The sequence below is a fragment of the Entelurus aequoreus genome, linkage group LG13 (genome assembly GCF_033978785.1).
Source record: "Entelurus aequoreus isolate RoL-2023_Sb linkage group LG13, RoL_Eaeq_v1.1, whole genome shotgun sequence".
NCBI lineage: Eukaryota > Metazoa > Chordata > Actinopteri > Syngnathiformes > Syngnathidae > Entelurus > Entelurus aequoreus.
This window is the reverse complement of record NC_084743.1, coordinates 63,076,728-63,099,612: the sequence shown is the minus strand read 5'-3', so window position 1 is coordinate 63,099,612 and position 22,885 is coordinate 63,076,728.

Genomic DNA, 22,885 nt, shown 5'->3' with positions numbered 1-22,885 from the left:
TACCCTCTACTCCTACTTGTGAGGGCTTCCTACCAGATGTTGCTAAGGTCTTTACTAAAATCCAAACCTGCATAACTGTAGGATTCCAATTCCCTGGGGGTAAGAGCCACCACTCTCTGCAGCGCTTGTGATGGACTTTTGACCTTAGTAGAATAATCCTCTAAAGGATTCTGTGAACAAATACAAACACATGCCAGCTTTCTATCATATAAGAAAATGGCACACGGTATAATTCACCACAGAGACAATCTCTAAAGGAGGGCCCTGCATTAGCAGATGTTCTTTGAAGCGAAGATGACGATATTGAATCATCATTTTCTTTGATTTTTCTGAGAAACACCCCGTCGGTATGACAGTTCATTTTAGCCCACACGGAAATCTCTGGCAGCGGACGCGATTTGGACAGAAGCGTTTATGAGCAGCTGCTGGACGGCAAAACTGACATTCTTCTGCGTGAAAAGCCATCATTCATCATCCCTTCGGCCTGTCAGCGAATGTCACACGGGGTGACGCTGGGCCACTCCAAAGCCTTCATTCAACACAGTGGACATGCTGCACATAGGTCAGCATTTGGCACAATGACGAATCTGTGGTCAGAAAATATTACAGCTAATAATACGGACGGTTGGAAGAATGACACCAGAGAGCATAACATGAACAGAGAACAATCCAGATGCCTTAACTCAAAACCAGGCAACACGTTGGAAGACCAGTGAACACGTTCTACTGGATCATTGTTCATTAGGGTTAAGCAAAACTTTGACAAAAATTGACAAAACATCCAAAACATTTAAAAAAAAACATAATTAAAGACATCTTAACATGAAATAGAAACCACTACAGTTGCCTTTGTTTCACAAAATATACCGTATTTTTCGGACTATAAGGCGCACTTAAAATCCTTTCATTTTCTCAAAACTCGACAGTGCACCTTATAAACCCGGTGTGCCTAATGTACGGAATAATTTTGGTTGTGCTTACCGACCTCGAAGCTATTTTATTTGGTACATGGCGAAATGATAAGTGTGACCAGTAGATGGCAGTCACACATAAGAGATACGTGTAGACTGCAACATGATGGCAGTCACACATAAGAGACACGTGTAGACTGCAATATGACTCAAGTAAACAACACCAAAATGTTATATGTTCCATTGAAAATATAGAACTTTACACACGGCGCTCAAAAATCCATCAAAATGTTTTAGTACGACTTTGGTAAGCTATGAAGCCGCACCGCTTGATAAATTAAATAAAGTATTATTATGGTGTGTGTATAAGGTAAGACATATTATCTGGCGTTTTGTTTCGCAATATTATGCAAAAGCAACTTTTTCCTTCTGGTACGCGCTGATCTGTATTTGGGATCTGCATAAGTCCTGAAAATGTTCGCGCCTCCGATAAACTTTTTATATTTCTCTATCTTCTTGTTATGGGACATTCATCCTCCGCTGTTGCCATTCCTAATATAAAGTAGTGTAAAGTTCTTACTTATATCTGTCAGTAAACTCACCATGAATGCGCTAAAACATACCGGTGTAGTGAGTTAAATTATTCACCCAAGGAACTTTAGTTACTAGAGAGTTCCGGTCGGACGGTTTTTCACGGGACTTATTTCCGGTGTTGTTATTGCACTAGTGAGCCACGGATGAGGAGATGCCGCCCCGTTATTGATTTAAGTACAGTCTGAAACCCTATGGTCCAGAAAATATGGTTGCTTTAAGTTTGTTTAACTGTAGATAATGTTATTAGATTTTTAAGACCCTTCAAAATCATTATTTAGACCTGTTATGAGATTTTAAGAGAATTTTAGACATTTTAAGGCCTTAAATTGGAATTGTTGGATTTAAGACTTTTTAAGACCCCGCGGATACCCTGTACATGACATCCTACCCCACCCCCGCACCCCCTTGTGGCCCCTTTGTATATCCCACTAATTCCGAGGTCTCAATATTGGCAAGTATGCCTTACCTGCTTTAATCAACATCACACTCAATTCTGCTGCACTAAATAAGCATCCAACAGAGGGAAAGGGTTTCTTACAATGATCCCATTCTTTCACTCACCTCGACAAATATTTGACCTCATGTAAGTGTTGGAATGTAAATTGACTCGTACTTTCAGAGTTTTATCCTGTCTTTTTTTTTGTTTTGTTTCTCTCTTGCAGTTGATGTAGATAACCTAACTTTCTCAAGTGAGTGTGTGCATAAAATAGTAAGTGTTTTCTTCTTGTACAAAATGGATCCAAGTTCAACATTGCAGGCCATCTTTGGTACAATGGATTGTCAATAAAGCCACCGCATTGCTACTGGAAGGCATATATATATATATATATATATATATATATATATATATATATATATATATATATATATATATATATATATATATATATATATATATATATATATATATATATATATATATATATATATATATATATGCATACAGGCAGGCCCGTCTAGTACCCGCACTCTTTTACTATGAAGCCATGCTGTTGTAACACGTGGCTTGGCATTGTCTTGCTGAAATAAGCAGGGGCGTCCATGATAACGTTGCCTGGATAGCAACATATGTTGCTCCAAAACCTGTATGTACCTTTCAGCATTAATGGTGCCTTCAGAGATGTGTAAGTTACCCATGACTTGGGCACTAATACACCCCCATACCATCACAGATGCTGGCTTTTGAACTTTGCTCCTATAACTGTCCGGATGGTTCCTTTCCTCTTTGTTCCGGAGGACACCACGTCCACAGTTTGCAAAAAACAATTTCAAATGTGGACTCCTCAGACCACAGAACACTTTTCCACTTTGCATCAGTCCATCTTAGATGAGCTCGGGCCCAGCGAAGCCGGTGGCGTTTCTGGGTGTTGTTGATAATCGTCTTTCGCTTTGGCATAGTAGAGTTTTAACTTGCACTTACAGATGTAAGTAAGATCATTATTGTATTCTGTTTTCATTTACGATTTACATAACATACCAACTTCACTGGTTTTGGATTTTGTATAACAAGATTGATACCATAATGTGCAGTATTGCTCATGTTTCCCTCTATATTTCACATCCAGACAGTTGTTTTTACCTACTCACAGGTGCTGGATGTTTTGTGACTAAAAGTTCAAAGTCATATTGCAGTTCTTATTGATCACATATTACAGTCATAGCATTAATGACGGTACTGTGCCCGCCCAGTTGAGCCGGATGCTGCATTACGAAACAATAAGAGCAGTTCTGGAACAACAACTTGCATCCCGGTAGCCGCAATAATCACGCAGGAGTGGAGTAAGAATAGAAACGAGCGAGAGGAAACGACTAAAGACGATCACTCCTTTGAAAACTCCTAATGGTCTCCATTAAAAGTTTTTTCCCCTGCCTCTGGTTACAGTATCAAGCCGGCAGTCTGCCTGACGGCATAGGAGTCGCAATGTCTGAATACTCTTCTTATTACCCCGGGTACTTCCCCGCTGGACCACCGGCCTGGCAGTCGCTACCTGACGATGATTTTTCTTTTTTTTTCCTTGCCTACCTGTGGTTTGCTCAGCATCATTTCTGACACATCCACAGAACAAGCCAGAGTCAATCATAAGTCCATAATAACAAAGAAGCAAGGGAGGGAGAACTGAACTGGATTTGGCATGAGCTAAGAATCTTGTTCCCATTCACTCATATTTTTTTTGTTAACATTAAATTTCAGTATGTAGAACACTGGTTCTTAACCTGGGGTTCGGTGAGTCGGCCTCAGGGGTTCGGTGGAGCCTCCACGCGGAGGTCAGAACACACCCGACTCATCCTGTAAATCAGGGGTGTCCAAACTTTTTCCACTGAGGGCCGCACACGGAAAAATTAAAGCATGTGGGGGCCATTTTGATATTTTTCATTTTCAAACCATAACAAAATATATGGATTTTTTATTTATTTTACCTTTAGGGGTCCCGGTGGATCATAAAGGGTCTCAGTCATTAAAATGTTAAAAATGAGTCAGATTACTATTATTTTTTTTTTAATTATTTAACGCTTACAGTAAATCTCTATATCAACTTCAAGTTGATATAAAGTAAAAAAAAAAAAAAAAATAAATAAAATTATGACTTTCTGTCAAAAACAACTTAGTTTTTTTATAGTAAAACTGAAATATGCAGTATTTAGTAATTAGAGCCCTAAAATATCAATAATGCAGGACACCATTGATTTTAATTATTTTATATTTTTGAGTAATCACAGTGAAAAGATAAATACAAAATCACTAAATATATTTGGGATCCAAAAGGTGCCCCACTCATAAAGTGATACAATTTTATTAGGTTTTTCTTTTACTTTCAACACTTAAGTTACGAGATCAACTTCAGATATATCTGTCGATTTTATGCTGGAACTATTATTTGGTTTGTTTTATGCACTTTTGTCAAAGAAAATGTTGATGTTATTATATGGCTACTACACAATATATGCAATATTTACCATATAAAACATTTTAAAGTGAAATATTTGAAGTAATTGGAGCCCTGAAAATAATTAATTATAACATGGATTTTTTGTCATTATTTATTTTTTTCGAGCAATGGCAAAAAAAGAAAAATAAAGAAAGACAAAAGAAAAAAAAAACAGCCTGTATGGCAGCTTTTGTGTCAACATTGCAACTTTTTCTCGTTAGATTTCACCTCATTCCACTTTTTTTAATGTTCTTTTTTATTTTTACAATAGTATTTCCAGAATGTGTGGCGGGCCGGTAAACAATTAGCTGCGGGCCGCAAATGGCCCCCGGGCCGCACTTTGGACACCCGTGTTGTAAATAACTCTTATGAATACCCCCAAACAATGTTCCCTCTTATTTTCCATACGCGTGAGCAAACGCAAAAACTCCTTGAGGATTCAGTGGAGCACATGTGAGCGACGTCAGACGTGCACACTGTGGCCACACCTGTCCCAAACCTGACTAAATAACAAGTTAAAGGCCTACTGAAATGAAATGTTCTTATTTAAACGGGGATAGCAGATCCATTCTATGTGTCATACTTGATCATTTTGCGATATTGCCATATTTTTGCTGAAAGGATTTAGTCGAGAACATCGACGATAAAGTTCGCAACTTTAGGTCGCTGATAAAAAAGCCTTGCCTGTACCGGAAGTAGCGTGACGTCACAGGTTGTGGAGCTCCTCACATCTGCACATTGTTTACAATCATTCCCACCAGCAGCGAGAGCGATTCGGACAGAGAAAGCGACGATTACCCCATTAATTTGAGCGAGGATGAAAGATTTGTGGATGAGGAAAGTGAGAGTGAAGGATTAGAGTGCAGTGCAGGACGCCAGGATGTATCTTTTTTCGCTCTGACCGTAACTTAGGTACAAGGGCTAATTGGATTCCACACTTTCTCCTTTTTCTATTGTGGATCACGTATTTGTATTATAAACCAGTGGTCCCCAACCACCGGGCCGCGGCCAGGTATCGGTCCGTGGACCGATTGGCACCGGGCTGCGGCCGCACAAGAAGTTAAAAAAAAATAAAAAAATTTTTTTTTTTTTTTTTTTTTTTTTATTAAATCAACATAAAAAACACAATATATACATTATATATCAATATAAATCAATACAGTCTGCAGGGATACAGTCCGTAAGCACACATGGTTGTATTTCTTTATGACAAAAAAAAAACAAAAAACAACATTTTCTTTTTTTTTTACTACCCCCCCCCGGTCCGTGGGACAAATTTTCAAGCATTGACCTCGGATACTATATCCTCTTGAAAATGAGAGTCGAGAACGCGAAATGGACATTCACAGTGACTTTTATCTCCACGACAATACATCGGCGAAACACTTTATTTTCGGAGCTAACGTGATAGCATCGTGCTTAACTGCGGATAGAAACAGAAGAAACATGCACCTGACTGGAAGGATAGACCGAAGATCAACAATACTACTATTACTTCTACTCTCAGGAGACACTGAACTAAACCCTGGACCTGTAACCACACGGTTAATGCTGTCCCGCCTGGCGAAGCCTAGCAATGCTGTTGCTAACGACGCCATTGAAGCTAACTTAGCTACGGGACCTCGACAGAGCTATGCTAAAAACATTAGCTCTCCACCTACGCCAGCCCTCATCTGCTCATCACCACCCGTGCTCACCTGCGTTCCAGCGATCGACGGCGCGACGGAGGACTTCACCACGATCATCGGTGCGGTCGGCGGCCCGGAGACGGAGGAAGTCAACCCAGACACCGGTGAGGACAGCGGCGCGTCGGCGGACGGCGTTGTGTTGCTGTAGCCAGCCGCTAATACACCGATCCCACCTACAGCTTTCTTCTTTGCTGTCTTCATTGTTCATTAAACAAATTGCAAAAGATTCACCAACACAGATGTCCAGAATACTGTGGAATTTTGCGATGAAAACAGACGACTTAAGCTGGCCACCGTGCTGTTCCAAAATGTCTGCTACAATCCATGACGTCACGCGCAAACGTCATCATACCGAGACGTTTTCAGCCGGATATTTCCCGGGAAATTTAAAATTGCACTTTATAAGTTAACCCGGCCGTATTGGCATGTGTTGCAATGTTAAGATTTCATCATTGATATATAAACTATCAGACTGCGTGGTCGGTAGTAGTGGGTTTCAGTAGGCCTTTAAATGTTACAATTACAATGACAATGACAAAAAATATTGTTTTTCATGAGCTGCGTATTAGTTTTGTATGTCTGGGTGGGGGTCCTGCTTTGGAAATAATTTTTACCCCTTTCAGATATTGCATTTAGTTCCCACTAAAACATTCACATGTTGCACAATGAGATGTAAACATGGGACCATGTGTACATTCCTGTAACTTTCGGTTTGTACAAAATATATATTGATTAGTATTTATTTAATATAATAACATCATTTCATGATTCATATTTATAAATTAAGATTAAATTAAGAAAAAAAATGTGTTTTTCTCAAAAGAAGGGTTCGGTGAATGGGCATATGAAACTGGTGGGGTTCGGTACCTCCAACAAGGTTAAGAACCACTGATGTAGAGGGTTTATTGAAATATGCAGCAACAGATAAAAAGACCTAATGATATTATCTTTGAAACATTTCGAAATGTGTGCAGGAGCGGCAGCAAAACATCAACGCCGGGAACGGTAGTTCATAATACGACATGTTTTAAAAAAATGTATTTGAGCTGAACATTGCAAAGGAAGCAGGTGGACTTTCATTGTTTTGCTCCTTTTCAAGCCTGCACGCTTCAAAACAAGAGGATGTAAACGGCATTCTGACTGACAGCCTCAAAAAAAAGTACACACGAGGCCTTCTAGGACGTGGTAAGAAAAGTTCCGGATTATCAGTAATGCCTGCCGCGTATGTTTTCGAACCACCTTTGTTAAAAGCTCTGGCCTTGAAATTCCAGTGTGGCTTCAGAATGGGAAATATAAAAATGGTCAGACTTGTGTTTTACAAGCCAAAGGCAGGGGGAAACTTTCCAAACTGTGATTAATGTGATTAAGGTGACCCAGTCTTCACTTTATTATGATCAACCAAATCATTACATACCATAGTACCTCAATTCTCAAGTCCTGAAAATGTTGAATCAAACCTTGGAGACATTCCGTAGATATTTATAAAACAATATTGCCTTCTTTCCTACTTCTGCTAAACTGGCGGTTTGGAATTTTCCCCAATTATGACGTCAGCGTGTTATCCATTTATGGTAAAAATGTACCCAAACATCTTTGCACGAGTCAGCCATTTTGAATTCACAACATGTCCGTGATAAAAACCCAATGAACGGAACTGCTCTGTCGCAATTTGTTTTAACCAACAAAAGTCACTACACAAACGTTCAGCCTCGTCTGCTCGAAGCCTACTATTTATGGCAATGGAGGAGACAATATAACAGTAGTTTCAAAATGTGTGAATAATTCGTCAGCTTTGTTGCATTTCGATTTGTTGTGAAGCTATCTTAGCCTTCCAATTTAAGAGAGCATATTTACCTTCCTACTTCAAAATAAAGAATTTTCCTAAAAACGTATTTTATTTGGATCAGTGCCTACTATGTTTGGCAATGGACGAGTAAATAATAAATTATGTTGTTATGTTAGCAAGGTTGCTCGTCGCATAGTTGATCGTTTAGCCTTGAGCCGCTATTGTTTACAACAAGGGTTCGAAGCAATAGTGCAGTTTGGAATTTGCCCCAATTATGACGTGTTTCCCAAATGTGACGTCAGTGTATTATCCATATATGGTAGAAATGTACCCGAACATCTTTGCACGAGTCAGCCATTTTGAATTCACAACATGTCCATGATAAAAACCCAATGAACGGAACTGCTCTGTCGCACTTTGTTTTAACCAACAAAAGTCACTACACAAACATTCAGCCTCATCTGAAGTAAAACGTGCCTTACTTTTAACTTAAACTAATCATAATGGCAGGCTTGAAGCCTACTATTTATGGCAATGGAGGAGACATAATAACAGTAGTTTCAAAATGTGTGAATAATACGTCAGCTTTGTTGCATTTCGATTTGTTGTGAAGCTATCTTAGCCTTCCAATTTAAGAGAACATCTTTACCGTCCTACTTCAAAATAAAGAATGTTTTTCCACAAAACATATTTTAATTGGATCAGTGCCTACTATTTTTGGCAAAGGACGAGTAAATAATATATTTCGTTTTTACATTGGCAATGTTGCTCATAGCATAGCTTATTGTTTAGCCTTTAACCGCTATTGTTACAACAAGGGTTCGAAGCAACTGTGCAGTTTGAAATTATCCCCAATTATGACGTTTTTTCCCAAATGTGACGTCAGTGTATTATCCATATATGGTAGAAATGTACTCGAACGTCTTTGCACGAGTTAGCCATTTTGAATTCACAACATGTCCATGATGAAAACCCAATGAACGGAACTGCTCTGTCGCACTTTGTTTTAACCAACAAAAGTCACTACACAAACGTTCAGCCTCGTCTGAAGTAAAACGTACATTACTTTTACTATTTATTGTTCGCGGCAATCAGCTTTCAGCTGTGAAGAAGTCGCTCCAAGTTTGTGCAAAGCAAACCAAACGAAGAATCCTGCTTCACATGTCAAAAACCTTCACGTAAAGACAGATTTTGCCAAAAAATACTCATAATGGCAGACTTGAAGCCTACTATTCATGGCAATGGAGAATACAATATAACAGTAGTTTCCAAATGTGTGAATAATACGTCAGCTTTGTTGCATCTCGAGTTGTTGTGAAGCTATCTTAGCCTTCCAATTTAAGAGAACAGCTTTACCTTCCTATTTCAAAGTAAAGAATGATTTTCCTAAAAAAACACATTTTAATTGGATCAGTGCGTACTATGCTTGGCAATGGATGAGTAAGTAATATATTCCGTTTTTATGTTAGCAATGTTGCTCGTCGCATAGCGTATTGTTTAGCCTTGAGCCGCTATTGTTTACAACAAGGGTTTGAAGCAACAGTGCAGTGGAGTTAACAAGCTTTTTATTGTCAATATACGCATGTATACATCCAGGCTCTAGCATTAGCAAGACACAGACTTCAAAGGGAGCCAAAAAGTGGCTTGAAAATGGTCTGTAAAACCAAATCTATGCTAAATTTTCACGGAAGAACCACCATTACATGTCATGTAGACCACAAGGAGGCAATGTACATGTAAAAATCATAATATGACCCCTTTAACTCAAAACACTCGTATCTCAAATCAACGTCAAACATTGAAATGAAATGTCTTGGCACCTGCAAACAAAACAATTTTAAAATGTAACGTGCCTTTTAAAAAACAAAAAAAAACATTTAGATAATGAATATTGTATGAAAAACAACACAATAGACTGTTTTATAAACAACTACAGTAGTTTTATGAGGTAATGAAATATTGAACTAAGGATTGAAGATTTTATGAAAAAATTATTTCTTTAACCAAGTCAATGACATTTTTAATACAATAACATTTTAGAAAGACACCACTCTGGTTTCATGAAGAACCACAGTACTGAGACAGCCCTTTTTAATATTTTACACGACATCAAGTGGGATTTAGATAATAAAAATCTCACAGTGTTGGTTCTGCTTCATCCAAGCGCCGCTTTTGATACAGTAGACCATCACAATTTATTAAATAGACTTGGACACCTCGTCGGCCTTTCTGGTATGTTGTTTAACTAGTTCAGCTTTTATCTCACAGACAGATGTTTTTAATGCAAGTATGGATGCATGTTCCTCAGCAACCCATGGAATAAGGTGTGGGGTTCCCCAACGCTCACTTTTAGGTCTGATTCTTTCCTCCATTCCATTCATATATTGTTGACTTTTGATTGATTGATTGAGACTTTTATTAGTAGATTGCACAGTACAGTACATATTCCGTACAATTGACCACTAAATGGTAACACCCGAATACGTTTTTCAACTTGTTTAAGTCGGGGTCCACGTTAATCAAGTCATGGTATAAATATATACTATCAGCATAATACAGTCACACACAAGTTAATCATCAGAGTATATACATTGAATTATTTACATTATTTACTTATTTACTTTATTTATTTATTAAATATATTATTTACAATATATATATATATATATATATATATATATATATATATATATATATATATATATATATATATATATATATATATATATATATATATATTATTTTTCGTATTTTTTAAATTTTTTTAATTTATGTATTTATTTTATTTTTTTATTTTTTTACATTTCATGATATTTTTGTAAAAACCCTATTTTTGGGGGTAAAAATACAAAATATACAATATTTTTCCCAAAAATATTTTTAAAGTGGAATATTTGATGTGAAGTAATTGGATCCCTAAATAGGTCAATAATCCATAGCAAAATTGATTTGAATTTATTATTATTTAAAAAAAATTTTAGCAAAGACAGGTGTTTTTAATTCCACTAAAATTCTTTGGGATCTAAAAGTGCTCCGCTCATTGATTGATAAAATGGTCATGCTTTTTTTTTTTTTTTACATTCAACACTTAAATCTCTTTATCAGCTTCAGATAATCCATAGTGTAATTATTTTAGTATATTTATAATAGCAATCGATATAATAATTAGTATAATTAGCATTAGTATATAATTAGTATGTATTTTTTAAAATAATTTTCATATTTTTCATGTTTTTTTGTTTGTTGTATTTATGGCCTTTTTGTCCTTGAATCAGTCAATAATTCATAGCAACATTGATTTTGATTCATTATTTTTGGAGAAATTATTTTAAAAAATAGTGTTATTAGAGTCAACAATGCAACTTTTTCTCGTTGCATTTCACCTATTTGCTCTTTTATTCTACTTTTTAATGTTTTTTTAAACATTGTTTTAGTATTTTTAGAATGATGTGCCGCGGGCCGGTAAAACATTAGCTGCGAGCCGGAAATGGCCCCCGGGCCACACTTTGTACACCCCTGTCCTAAAGCATAACAGGTCATATCGCAAAACATCCATAAGTCCAGGTATAACTGTATCGTTGAGGAAGATCATCACTAGGGATGTGTATTGTTTACATTTTACCCAATGCTAATACCAAATTGGTACTTCAAAAATGGAGCTTTAACGGTTAATAAACTGTATTCCTATTCTGTGTTATGTGTTTTATGTTGCACGATTGCACCAAGAAAAAAATCCTAGTTTGTGAACTTGTTCTCAAACAATAGGAATTAAAACTATTCTGATTCTGTTTCTGAAATGAAAAACATCCACATTGTTGTGTGAAAAAAAAAAAAAACTCAAGAAAAACAATGCGTATTTTACATTTTATAGAATGTAGTCATATTCAAGTTGAACAAAATAATAATCCAAATACTTCAATTATATAAATGAAATTGATAACTAAGTAATGCATTAAAAAAATAAAGACAATCAAATCTACCACCCTAGTTACAAAACATAGAGAACATGCAAAAACTACATAGTTGAGTTGTAATGTAAACACTCATAATTCTGGTGCTTCATTAATGTCGTAACCATCATTGGTGCTTTGAGTTTTGAATTAATCTAATACAGTTTAAATTTGTCCATCGCACCTATTTTACTAACTCTAAATGTTCCAAAATGTATGCCAATATTGCAGACACATGTTATTAATGTCAATTGACAGTCCCTGTCTGAAACTGGATTAATATTTTTAAACATCTTGCAGATGCACTACATTTTAAGTTGACACCTGGTGCAGAATTGGCTGTTTTTGGAATTCCACCAAACTAAAAATGAAGCAGACTTTTAGGGATAGAATCGCCTTTGCATCCTTATTAGCTCATAGAAGGATTTTATTGGAGTGGAAATCACAGTTTGCCCCCAAGGCCTCCCTATGGCTTAAGGAACTCATGTTTTTCTTAGATTTAGAGAAATCCATCAATCAATCAATCAATCAATCAATCAAAGTTTACTTATATAGCCCTAAATCACGAGTGTCTCAAAGGGCTGCACAAGCCAGGACGACATCCTCGGCTCAGATCCCACATCAGGGCAAGAAAAAACTCAACCCAATGGGATGACAATGACAAACCTTGGAGGGGACTGCAGATGTGGGGACCCCTATCCCCCCCCTGGGCGACCGGTGCAATGAACGTCGAGTGGATCTAGAGCAGGGGTCACCAACGCGGTGCCCGCGGGCACCAGGTAGCCCGTAAGGACCAGATGAGTAGCCCGATGGCCTGTTCTAAAAATAGCTCAAATAGCAGCACTTACCAGTGAGCTGCCTCTATTTTATAAATTGTATTTATTTACTAGCAAGCTGGTCTCGCTTTGCCCGACATTTTTAATTCTAAGAGAGACAAAACTCAAATAGAATTTGAAAATCGAAGAAAATATTTTAAAGACTTGGTCTTCACTTGTTGAAATAAATGCATATTTTTTTTTACTTTGCTTCTTCTAACTTTCAGAAAGACAATTTTAGAGAAAAAAATACAACCTTAAAAATGATTTTAGGATTTTTAAACACATATACCTTTTTACCTTTTAAATTCCTTCCTCTTCTTTCCTGACAATTTAAATCAATGTTCAAGTAATTTTTTTTTTTTTATTGTAAAGAATAAATACATTTTAATTTAATTCTTCATTTTAGCTTCTGTTTTTTCGACAAAGAATATTTGTGAAATATTTCTTCAAACTTATTATGATTAAAATTCATAAAAATTATTCTGGCAAATCTAGAAAATCTGTAGAATCAAATTTAAATCTTGTTTCAAAGTCTTTTGAATTTCTTTTGAAATTTTTGTTCTGGAAAATCTAGAAGAAATAATGATTTGTCTTTGTTAGAAATATAGCTTGGTCTAATTTGTTATATATTCTAACAAAGTGTAGATTGGATTTTCACCTATTTAAAACATGTCATCAAAATTCTAAAATTAATCTTAATCAGGAAAAATTACTAATGATGTTCCATAAATTATTTTTTAAATTTTTTTCAAAAAGATTCGAATTAGCTAGTTTTCCTCTTCTTTTTTTCGGTTTAATTTTGAATTTTAAAGAGTCGAAATTGAAGATAAACTATGTTTCAAAATTTAATTGTCATTTTTTTCGTGTTTTCTCCTCTTTTAAACCGTTCAATTAAGTGTAAATATCATTAATTATTAATAATAACATAGAGTTAAAGGTAAATTGAGCAAATTGGCTATTTTTGGCAATTTATTTAAGTGTGTATCAAACTGGTAGCCCTTCGCATTAATCAGTACCCAAGAAGTAGCTCTTGGTTTCAAAAAGGTTGGTGACCCCTGATCTAGAGAGTCCATTCCATAGTGGATCTAACATAATAGTGTGAGAGTCCAGTCCATAGTGGGGCCAGCAGGAGATCATCTTGAGTGGAGACAGGTCAGCAGCGCAGAGACGTCCCCAACTGATGCACAGATGACTGGTCCACCCTGGGCTTTGGATCTGTGGTCACCGAATCTGTGCCACCCCCTCTCCACGAAGGAGAAGCAGAAAAGAAACGGCAGATCAACTGGTCTAAAAGGGGGGTTTATTTAAAGGCTATAGTTTACAAATTAGTTTTAAGATGGGACTTAAATGCTTCTACTGAGGTAGCATCTCTAACTGTTACCGGGAGGGCATTCCGTAGTACTGGAGCCCGAATAGAAAACGCTCTATAGCCCGCAGACTTTTTTTGGGCTCTGGGAATCACTAATAAGCCGGAGTTCTTTGTGAAAATTAAATAGAATTTATTTGTATCTGTATTTTTTTTATTTGCTTTTTTTGTTGTTATTGATTTTTATGATTTCCCTATCGAATGAATAAATAAATATTATAAAAAAATTAAATAAAATAAAAAGAAGAGCGTCAGACTCTAGGTTTCTCTCTGGTTGTTACATTATCTTCGATGAAAAGTTGACATGGAAAGCTCATAAAATGCATGTGAAAAATAAGATATCTAAAAGCGTATTTATTTTGAACAAGGTTAAATACAGTTTCCCGTATAACACAATGAGAATGTTATATTGCTCAATTATTCTACCTTATTTCAATTATTGTGCAGAAATATGGGGAAATACATATCACAGCAACAGAATGCCTTTGTTTCTTTCACAGAAAATAGTCATTTGTATCATTTTTACAGTAGGATATAGAGACCACACGAATCCACTCTTCATTAGGTCAGGATTATTAAAACTAAAAGGACATTGTAGAATTGCATACTCTATTAGTGATGTTCAAAGCTAGAAGTAAAGTTATTCCAAAGGACTTACAAAAGTTATTTGTGTTCACGTCTGAAGGTGAGAACCACAGAAGGCCGTATGATTTTAAACATCCAAGAGTGCTGTGGAGGTCTTGCTCCTCCGGGTTCTCTGGACCACCAATGACGGACATGACAGCCGTGTTCATCTTTGCGAATAAGGATTTATTTTGCAATAAGTTGTGCTTTTCAGCCATGTTAAAGGCCTACTGAAATGATTTTTTAAAATTTAAACGGGGATAGCAGATCCATTCTATGTGTCATACTTGATCATTTCGTGATATTGCCATATTTTTGCTGAAAGGATTTAGTAGAGAACATTGACGATAAAGTTCGCAACTTTTGGTCGCTGATAAAAAAAAAGCCTTGCCTGTACCGGAAGTAGCGTGACGTCACAGGTTGAAAGGCTCCTCACATTTCCCCATTGTTTACAATGCAGCGAGAGCGATTCGGACCGAGAAAGCGACGATTACCCCATTAACTTGAGCCAGGATGAAAGATTCGTGGATGAGGAAAGTGAGAGTGAAGGATTAGAGAGCAGGGCAGGACGCATCTTTTTTCGTTCTGACCGTAATTTAGGTACAAGCTGGCTCATTGTATTCCACACTTTCTCCTTTTTCTATTGTGGATCACGGACTTGTATTTTAAACCACCTCGGATACTATATCCTCTTGAAAATGAGAGTCGAGAACGCGAAATGGACATTCACAGTGACTTTTATCTCCACGACAATACATCGGTGAAGCACTTTAGCTACGGAGCTAACATGATAGCATCGTGCTTAAATGCAGATAGAAACAAAAAAAAAAAACCCTGACTGGAAGGATAGACAGAAGATCAACAATACTATTAAACCATGGACCTGTAAATACACGGTTAATGCTTTCCAGCTTGGCGAAGCTTAACAATGCTGTTGCTAACGACGCTATTGAAGCTAACTTAGCAACAGGACCGAAAAGAGCTATGATAAAAACATTAGCTATCCACATACGCCAGCCAACCCTCATCTGTTCATCAACACCCGTGCTCACCTGCGTTCCAGCGATCGACGGAAGGACGAAGGACTTCACCCGATCATCCGTGCGGTCGGCGGCTAGCATCGGATAGCGCGTCTGCTATCCAAGTCAAAGTCCTCCTGGTTGTGTTGCTGCAGCCAGCCGCTAATACACCGATCCCACCTACAACTTTCTTCTTTGCAGTCTTCATTGTTCATTAAACAAATTGCAAAAGATTCACCAACACAGATGTCCAGAATTATGTGGAATTTTGAGATGAAAACAGAGCTTTTTTGTATTGGATTCAATGGTGTCCGAATACTTCCGTTTAACTACTAACGTCTTGCGCATACGTCATCATATATAGACGTTTTCAACCGGATGTTTAGCGGGAAATTTAAAATTGCACTTTATAAGTTAACCCGGTCGTATTGGCATGTGTTGCAATGTTAAGATTTCATCATTGCTATATAAACTATCAGACTGCGTGGTCGGTAGTAGTGGCTTTCAGTAGGCCTTTAAAGTTTCTGTCGCTCGTTCTCCACCATCAACAACCTCCTCTCCTTCCCGACTGCTGCCTTTAACAGAGCGACAGGTGATCAGACAAACACTCACAGCTGTGTCATCTACGCACCTGTCACTAATCTCGAAGCCGATCCTGACACACCCCGCTTCGCTGCAGGTCCGCAGGCCACGCCCCCCCCACAAGTGCGAACACATTTGAAACAAGTGTGCTTGTCTGTTGCTGGTGTGAAAGCATGGAATTCTCTAAAGAAAGACTTAAAAAGTTGCAAGAATATAAAAGAGTTACAAAAAGAGACAAGTGGAATTATATCAAACTGATTTTTGATTTTGATTGGACGTGTCATTGTGAAAATGCTTAAACGGAAATTAAAAAGTATGTTGGAGTTCGGGTGTTGGTGGAGGGAACAGTGATAAAGTCATCTCAAATAATTTGTGTTAAAAAGGGGGCAGATAAATATTAGAATAGTATTCTTCCATCTGCTCCTTTCTGATCATGGAAATGTATAAGAAGCAAAAAACAATGAAAGTGTCAAAGTGTCAACTGTACTTGGCTTGTATATAAGCATTTTCATGAAAGGAATACAAAGAAATGATGATGAATACAAAATATTACTTGTATAATATTAATATTCAAGCTCTTGTTGCAGGGAGCTCAGTCTACAATAATTTAGTCCAGAAAATGAGGCACTAATAGCTTCTTCTTTTTCCAAGTGTCAGTACATGTCCTTATTCCTCACAAGGTAAGAAATACATATACTGGGTAACATAAAAGATAATATGTCTTTGTTTTCCTCTGGTTGAATAAACTAGTTTGTGCGAGCAGCACATTTATGTGGACATCTCTGCGAATTGAGTTCTGGACAAAAAGACCAGGCAAAGATTTAAAAAAACAAAACAGTGAAACAGCAATTTCTGGTATTTTATCTCTTGACCGCACAAAAGTGCACACTGGTAGTAGGGCTGTGAAAACCTGATCGGTGTCAGAGTGTATCTGCAAAGGCATTGTGTTCTGTCTTTATTTTTTTTTCACAAAAAGAAGAAAATAATGGAGCAGTGTGCCAGTTAAAAGTACTGAACACCAAAGCACAAGATAACCGGATGCTTGTTTATTGTCATGCAACAATTGGCATGTACATAAGTGTCTAACAGTCCAAGTGCAGTGCAGCAAAAAACGTATATTCAACAATAGATTTCAACAGTAGAAGCATTTAAGTCCCATCTTAAAACTCATTTGTATACTCAAGCCTTTAAATAGACCCCCTTTTAGAGCAGTTGATCTGACGTTTCTTTTCTGCTCTGCCGGGGGGGGGGGCACAGATTCGGTGACCACAGATGAGGCGCTAGCTGTCCAAAGTCGGGACCCAGGGTGGACTACTCATCTGTGCATCAGTTGGGGACGTCTCTGCACTGCTAACCTGTCTCCACTCAAGATGATCTTCTGCTGGCCCCACTATGGACTGGACTCACACTATTATGTTGGATCCACTATGGACTGGACTCTCAATATTATGTTAGATCCACTATGGACTGGACTCTCACAATATTATGTTAGATCAACTATGGACTGGATTCTCACACTATTATGTTAGATCCACTATGGACTGGACTCTCACACTATTATGTTAGATCCACTGTGGAATGGAATCTCACACTATTATGTTAGACCCACTATGGACTGGACTCTCACACTATTATGTTAGATCCACTATGGACTGGACTCTCACTATTATGTTAGATCCACTATGGACTGGACTCTCACTATTATGTTAGATCCACTATGGACTGGACTCTCACAATATTATGCTGGATCCACTATGGACTGGACTCTAACACTATTATGTTAGACCCACTGTGGACTGGACTCTCACACTATTATGATAGATCCACTATGGACTGGAATCTCACACTATTATGTTAGATTCACTATGTACTGGACTCTCACAATATTATGCTAGATCCACTATGGACTGGACTCTCACACTATTATGTTAGATCCACTATGGACTGGACTCTTACTATTATGTTAGATCCACTATGGACTGGACTCTCAATATTATGTTAGATCCACTATGGACTGGACTTTCACACTATTATGTTAGACCCACTATGGACTGGACTCTCACTATTATGTTAGATCCACTATGGACTGGGCTCTCACAATATTATGCTAGATCCACTATGGACAGGACTCTCACACTATTATGTTAGATCCACTATGGACTGGACTCTCACTATTATGTTAGATCCACTATGGACAGGACTCTCACTATTATGTTAGATCCAATATGGATTGGACTCTTACAATATTATGCTAGATCCACTATGGACTGGACTCTCACACTAGTATGTTAGATCCACTATGGACTGGACTCTCACTTTTATGTTAGATCCACTATGGACTGGACTCTCAATATTATGTTAGACCCACTATGGACTGGACTCTCACATCTGTGGTCCCCTCCAAGGTTTCTTATTGTCATCCCATTGGGTTGAGTTTTTTCTTGCGCAGCCCTTTGAGACTTTGAGACACTTGTGATTTAGGGCTATATAAGTAAACATTGATTGATCGATTGAACATAATATTAAAACAAACTAAAAATTCCTGCAGCTATGGATCAGCATTTTGGCGCAGTGGATAGCGCTCGTGCCTCACAACTCGATTCCTGGATTTCCGTGTGGAGTTTTTGCAAAATAGCCACCCTTTGTTCTGATTACTGCTTTTCACACTCTTGGCATTCTCTCGATGAGCTTCAAGCAGACCTGTGAAGTGAAAACCATTTCAGGTGAGTACCTCTTGAAGCTCATTAAGAGAATGCCAAGAGTGTGCAAAGCAGTAATCAGAGCAAAGGGTGGCTATTTTGAAGAAACTAGAATATAAAACATGTTCTCAAGTATTTAACCATTTTTTGTTAAGTAAATAACTCCACATGTGTTCATTCATAGTTTTGATGCCTTCAGTGACAAGAAGATAGAGAAAAAGAAGAAGCTTATCGACTACGGTGTCGTCACGGACTACAAAGGCGGACGCGCGCAATTTTTCAGGATTTATGCAGATCCCAAATATAGATCAGCAGGTACCAGAAGGTAAGAAAAGTTGCTTTTGCATAATGTTGGAAACAAAATATGTCTTACCTTATACACACACCATAATAATAATTGTATGTTTAATGCGCTGACAATCCATCAAGCGGTGGGGCTTCATAGCTTACCAAAGACGTAATAAAACATTTTGATACGATTTTGAGCGCAGTGTGTAATGTTTTTTATATTTTCAATGGAACATATAAAATGTTGGTGTTGTTTACTTGAGTCATATTGCCATCATATTGCAGTCTACACATATCTCTTATGTTTGACTGCCATCTACTGGTTACACTTATCATTACACCATGTACCAACTAAAATTGCTTGGAAGTCGGTAAGCAAAACGAGAATGATTCCGTCCGTTAGGCGCACTGTCGAGTTTTGAGAAAAACAAAGGATTTAAAGTGCGCCTTATAGTCCGGAAAATACGGTACTTGTAAAATTTGGACAAAGTATATTTGCGACTTGTAAGTGTTTTGCGTCATGAGCTGTAATTCACGTAAAATCTCGTGCCACAAGACTCTATTTTAATCCATGGTTTTTGAGCGGTGATTACAATTGCAGCCACTGCCATGATTGTCAATTGCCAACGAAGGCACCAGGTGATCGCTCAAAAGGAACGTTCTTACCTATGGCAGCGGCTACGAATAAGGGATTTTTGGGAGACAATTGTGATTAGACGAATTGCGGGTTCAAGGGCCCCCGAGATATTGTTCTCCTCGAGCCTGCGAGTCGGCCTCTATTGCTGGGAAGGATCCAGCCAGATGGCCCGGTGCCGCCTCGCTCCCCCTGGCCGACTGATCGGAAGAGAAACCAAGATGACCCGTCTGCCCTAGTTGTCCTGCATCAGCGCACCGCCGGTTCGGAGTTTCGGTGGACTATAAATGTGAAAAAAGTCTCTCCATCAAGCTCAGAGGATTCTGACAGACGACTCATATCCTCTGTGCGGTCAATTTGTGCTCATGAAGTCAGAGAGGCGCTGTATAGCTCCACTGGCCAAAGGTTATTTTAAAAAGTATGTTATCCCAAATGCAGTTGCCATTCTTAAAGTGACAAAATGAACAAATCCATATTTGACCGGAACTGCTTTACTTTCATGTTTTACCGATACTCTTGTGTATCCTAATGTTTGTTATTGTGACGTTTAGGTTTTGTGCATTTCTACGGTTTCTGTCAGGGTTTCAGAGGCGGCATGAAATAGAGAGTAGATCCAGCAGAAAATATACATTATAAACAAAGAGAAGTAGCTAACGTAGAAGCGGTCAGGTAATAGAAAGATATCATCTATTGCTGTATGGCGAGTGATTATACAGCTGGATGGAGTGTGGAATGAACGAGTTCTTGAATCGAACACTGTGGGAACGAAGCTGAAGGAGCCTGTTGGAGTATGAGCTCTGCTGTCCTTCAATAGTCCGGTGGAGTGGGTGGGTAGGATTGTCCATGATGGCAAAGCAGTTTGTCCAGTGTCCTCCTGTCCGTCACTGACACAAACGCCTCCAACTGCGTGCCAATAGTTTGGCCAGCTTTCCAGATCAGTTTGTCCATGCGGTTGAAGTCCCTTCTGCTGGTGCTGCTCCCCCAACAAACCACTGCAAAGTACAGAGCACTGGCCACAAAATACTGAAAAAAGATCTCTGTATACAGCTTTGCTGTTGTCCTTCCAGTCCAGTCTGCTGTTCAAGTGGACTCCCAGGTACTTGTACTGCACCACTACTGCCACCTACTACACTAACTACACCAAGCCCAGAGCTGCTCAACCTCATCCCGATAGTGTGACTCAAACCCCCAGAGATGAGCCCCATCACTGTGGTGTCATCCGTAAACTTCACCATGGTGCAGTGAGACAGGGTACAGTCATGGGTGTAGAGGCTATAGAGCAGATGACTCATCACTGTGCTAAGGCTCGGGGCAGCAGATGTACCTCAACCCCTCTGACCCTCCGGCTGTGACCTTGGAGAAAGCTGCTTGTCCACATGCAGGTGATGTGTCCTGGAGTTTGTTCACCAGTTTTTAACGGATGATGGCTTTAAATGCCGAGCTATAGTCCCCAAATAGCATCGGGACGTAACTCCCCTGCTGCTCCAGACGGGTTCAATGCAGCATGAAGGGCTGTGGCCTCGGCGTCTTTTGTGGATTTCTCCCCCCAGAGGCAAACCGATGACAGTCAAAACCAGAATGCAGAAAGGACTTCATTTGACTACGAATCAGTTTCTCAAAGCACTTCATAATTACTGGTGTGATTTTGATGAAACTTTCAGAATGTGTCATAAACAGTATAAGGAACAAGTGATTAGATTTTTGGGGTGATCCTGATTATTTTTTCGACGTTACCTTACATTTTGAGGTTGAACTTCTCTATGTGTGTATGATAGCAAGCCCGCCTCCACCCAAGGAGACTTGAGATTTGATGACTGACAAGAGGGTTCACTCTGAACCCTCTTGCAGCCTGTTTAGAAGCGTCGGACAAACAAAACAAACACACACGGACGTGACAACTTCCTGTATCATTTGATTAATTACCTCCGCCAGGGGGTTTTATGCATTTGCTGGGGTTTCTTTGTGTTTTTGTTAATAACATAGCTCCAAAAGTTACGGGCGGATTTTAATGGAAATGTCAGGAACTGTGAAACATGGGAAAATGACTACGTGATTAGATTTTGGATTCAGGAATATATAGAATGGCCAGGCAAAAATTGTAATTAATAATTTTATTTCATAATTGTATCAGACTTAACAATTTAGGCAAATTAAAACACAACCCTATCGTGTGGACCGTGAAATATACACTCAAATATCTAATGAACTGTAATGGTTATGAATTATAGAGGATGTGCTGACTTTTTTTGTATTCCCTTACAAAATAATAAACACTCCAGGCACTCCTACCTTGGCTCCGGCCGTCTAGATCACAAGGTCCGTTCAGTTTTACGCATATACATATAGTAGTCAGAGTCTGCTTGCTTTGTTGTTTTAGAGCAAACTCAGTGACTGCATATATGCATCCTCGCCAAAAGACCATGTGGCACACACCCACACACACACCACACACACACATATCTATACACACCTTGTCGTGTCTGAGAGTCTGACATACCATCCGCTATCTTTCACTGCTGTCCTAGCCTCAAACTGTCTGTGCAAAAATACCCACAATATGGCTGTTCAGAGGCCTAATTTCCACTGTTCTCTTCCCAGGAGGGGTACGTGTGTGTGTGTGTCCGCGCGTGTGTGTGTGTGTGTGTGTGTGTGAAAAAAAAACATGAATTGCAGTCTCATCAGGTTTTTCCGGCTAAGTAACATTGGTAGAAAAGTACAGATGGGAATGACGACAACAATGATAGTGGTGATGTCTGAAAAATATTTAATACTTGTACAAAAATATCTCCAAAGGACAGTCACAGTTGGGATTTGAAAGTGGTTAGGCAAAGCAACAGGAACTAGTGGCCTTTAAAGCACAGCCTAGGGTGTCAAACTCGTTTTCATTGAGGGCCATATCGCAGTTTTAGTTGCCCTCGGAGGGCCGCTTTTAACAATGAGTAATATATGAATACAGTATATATATATATATATATATATATATATATATATATATATAT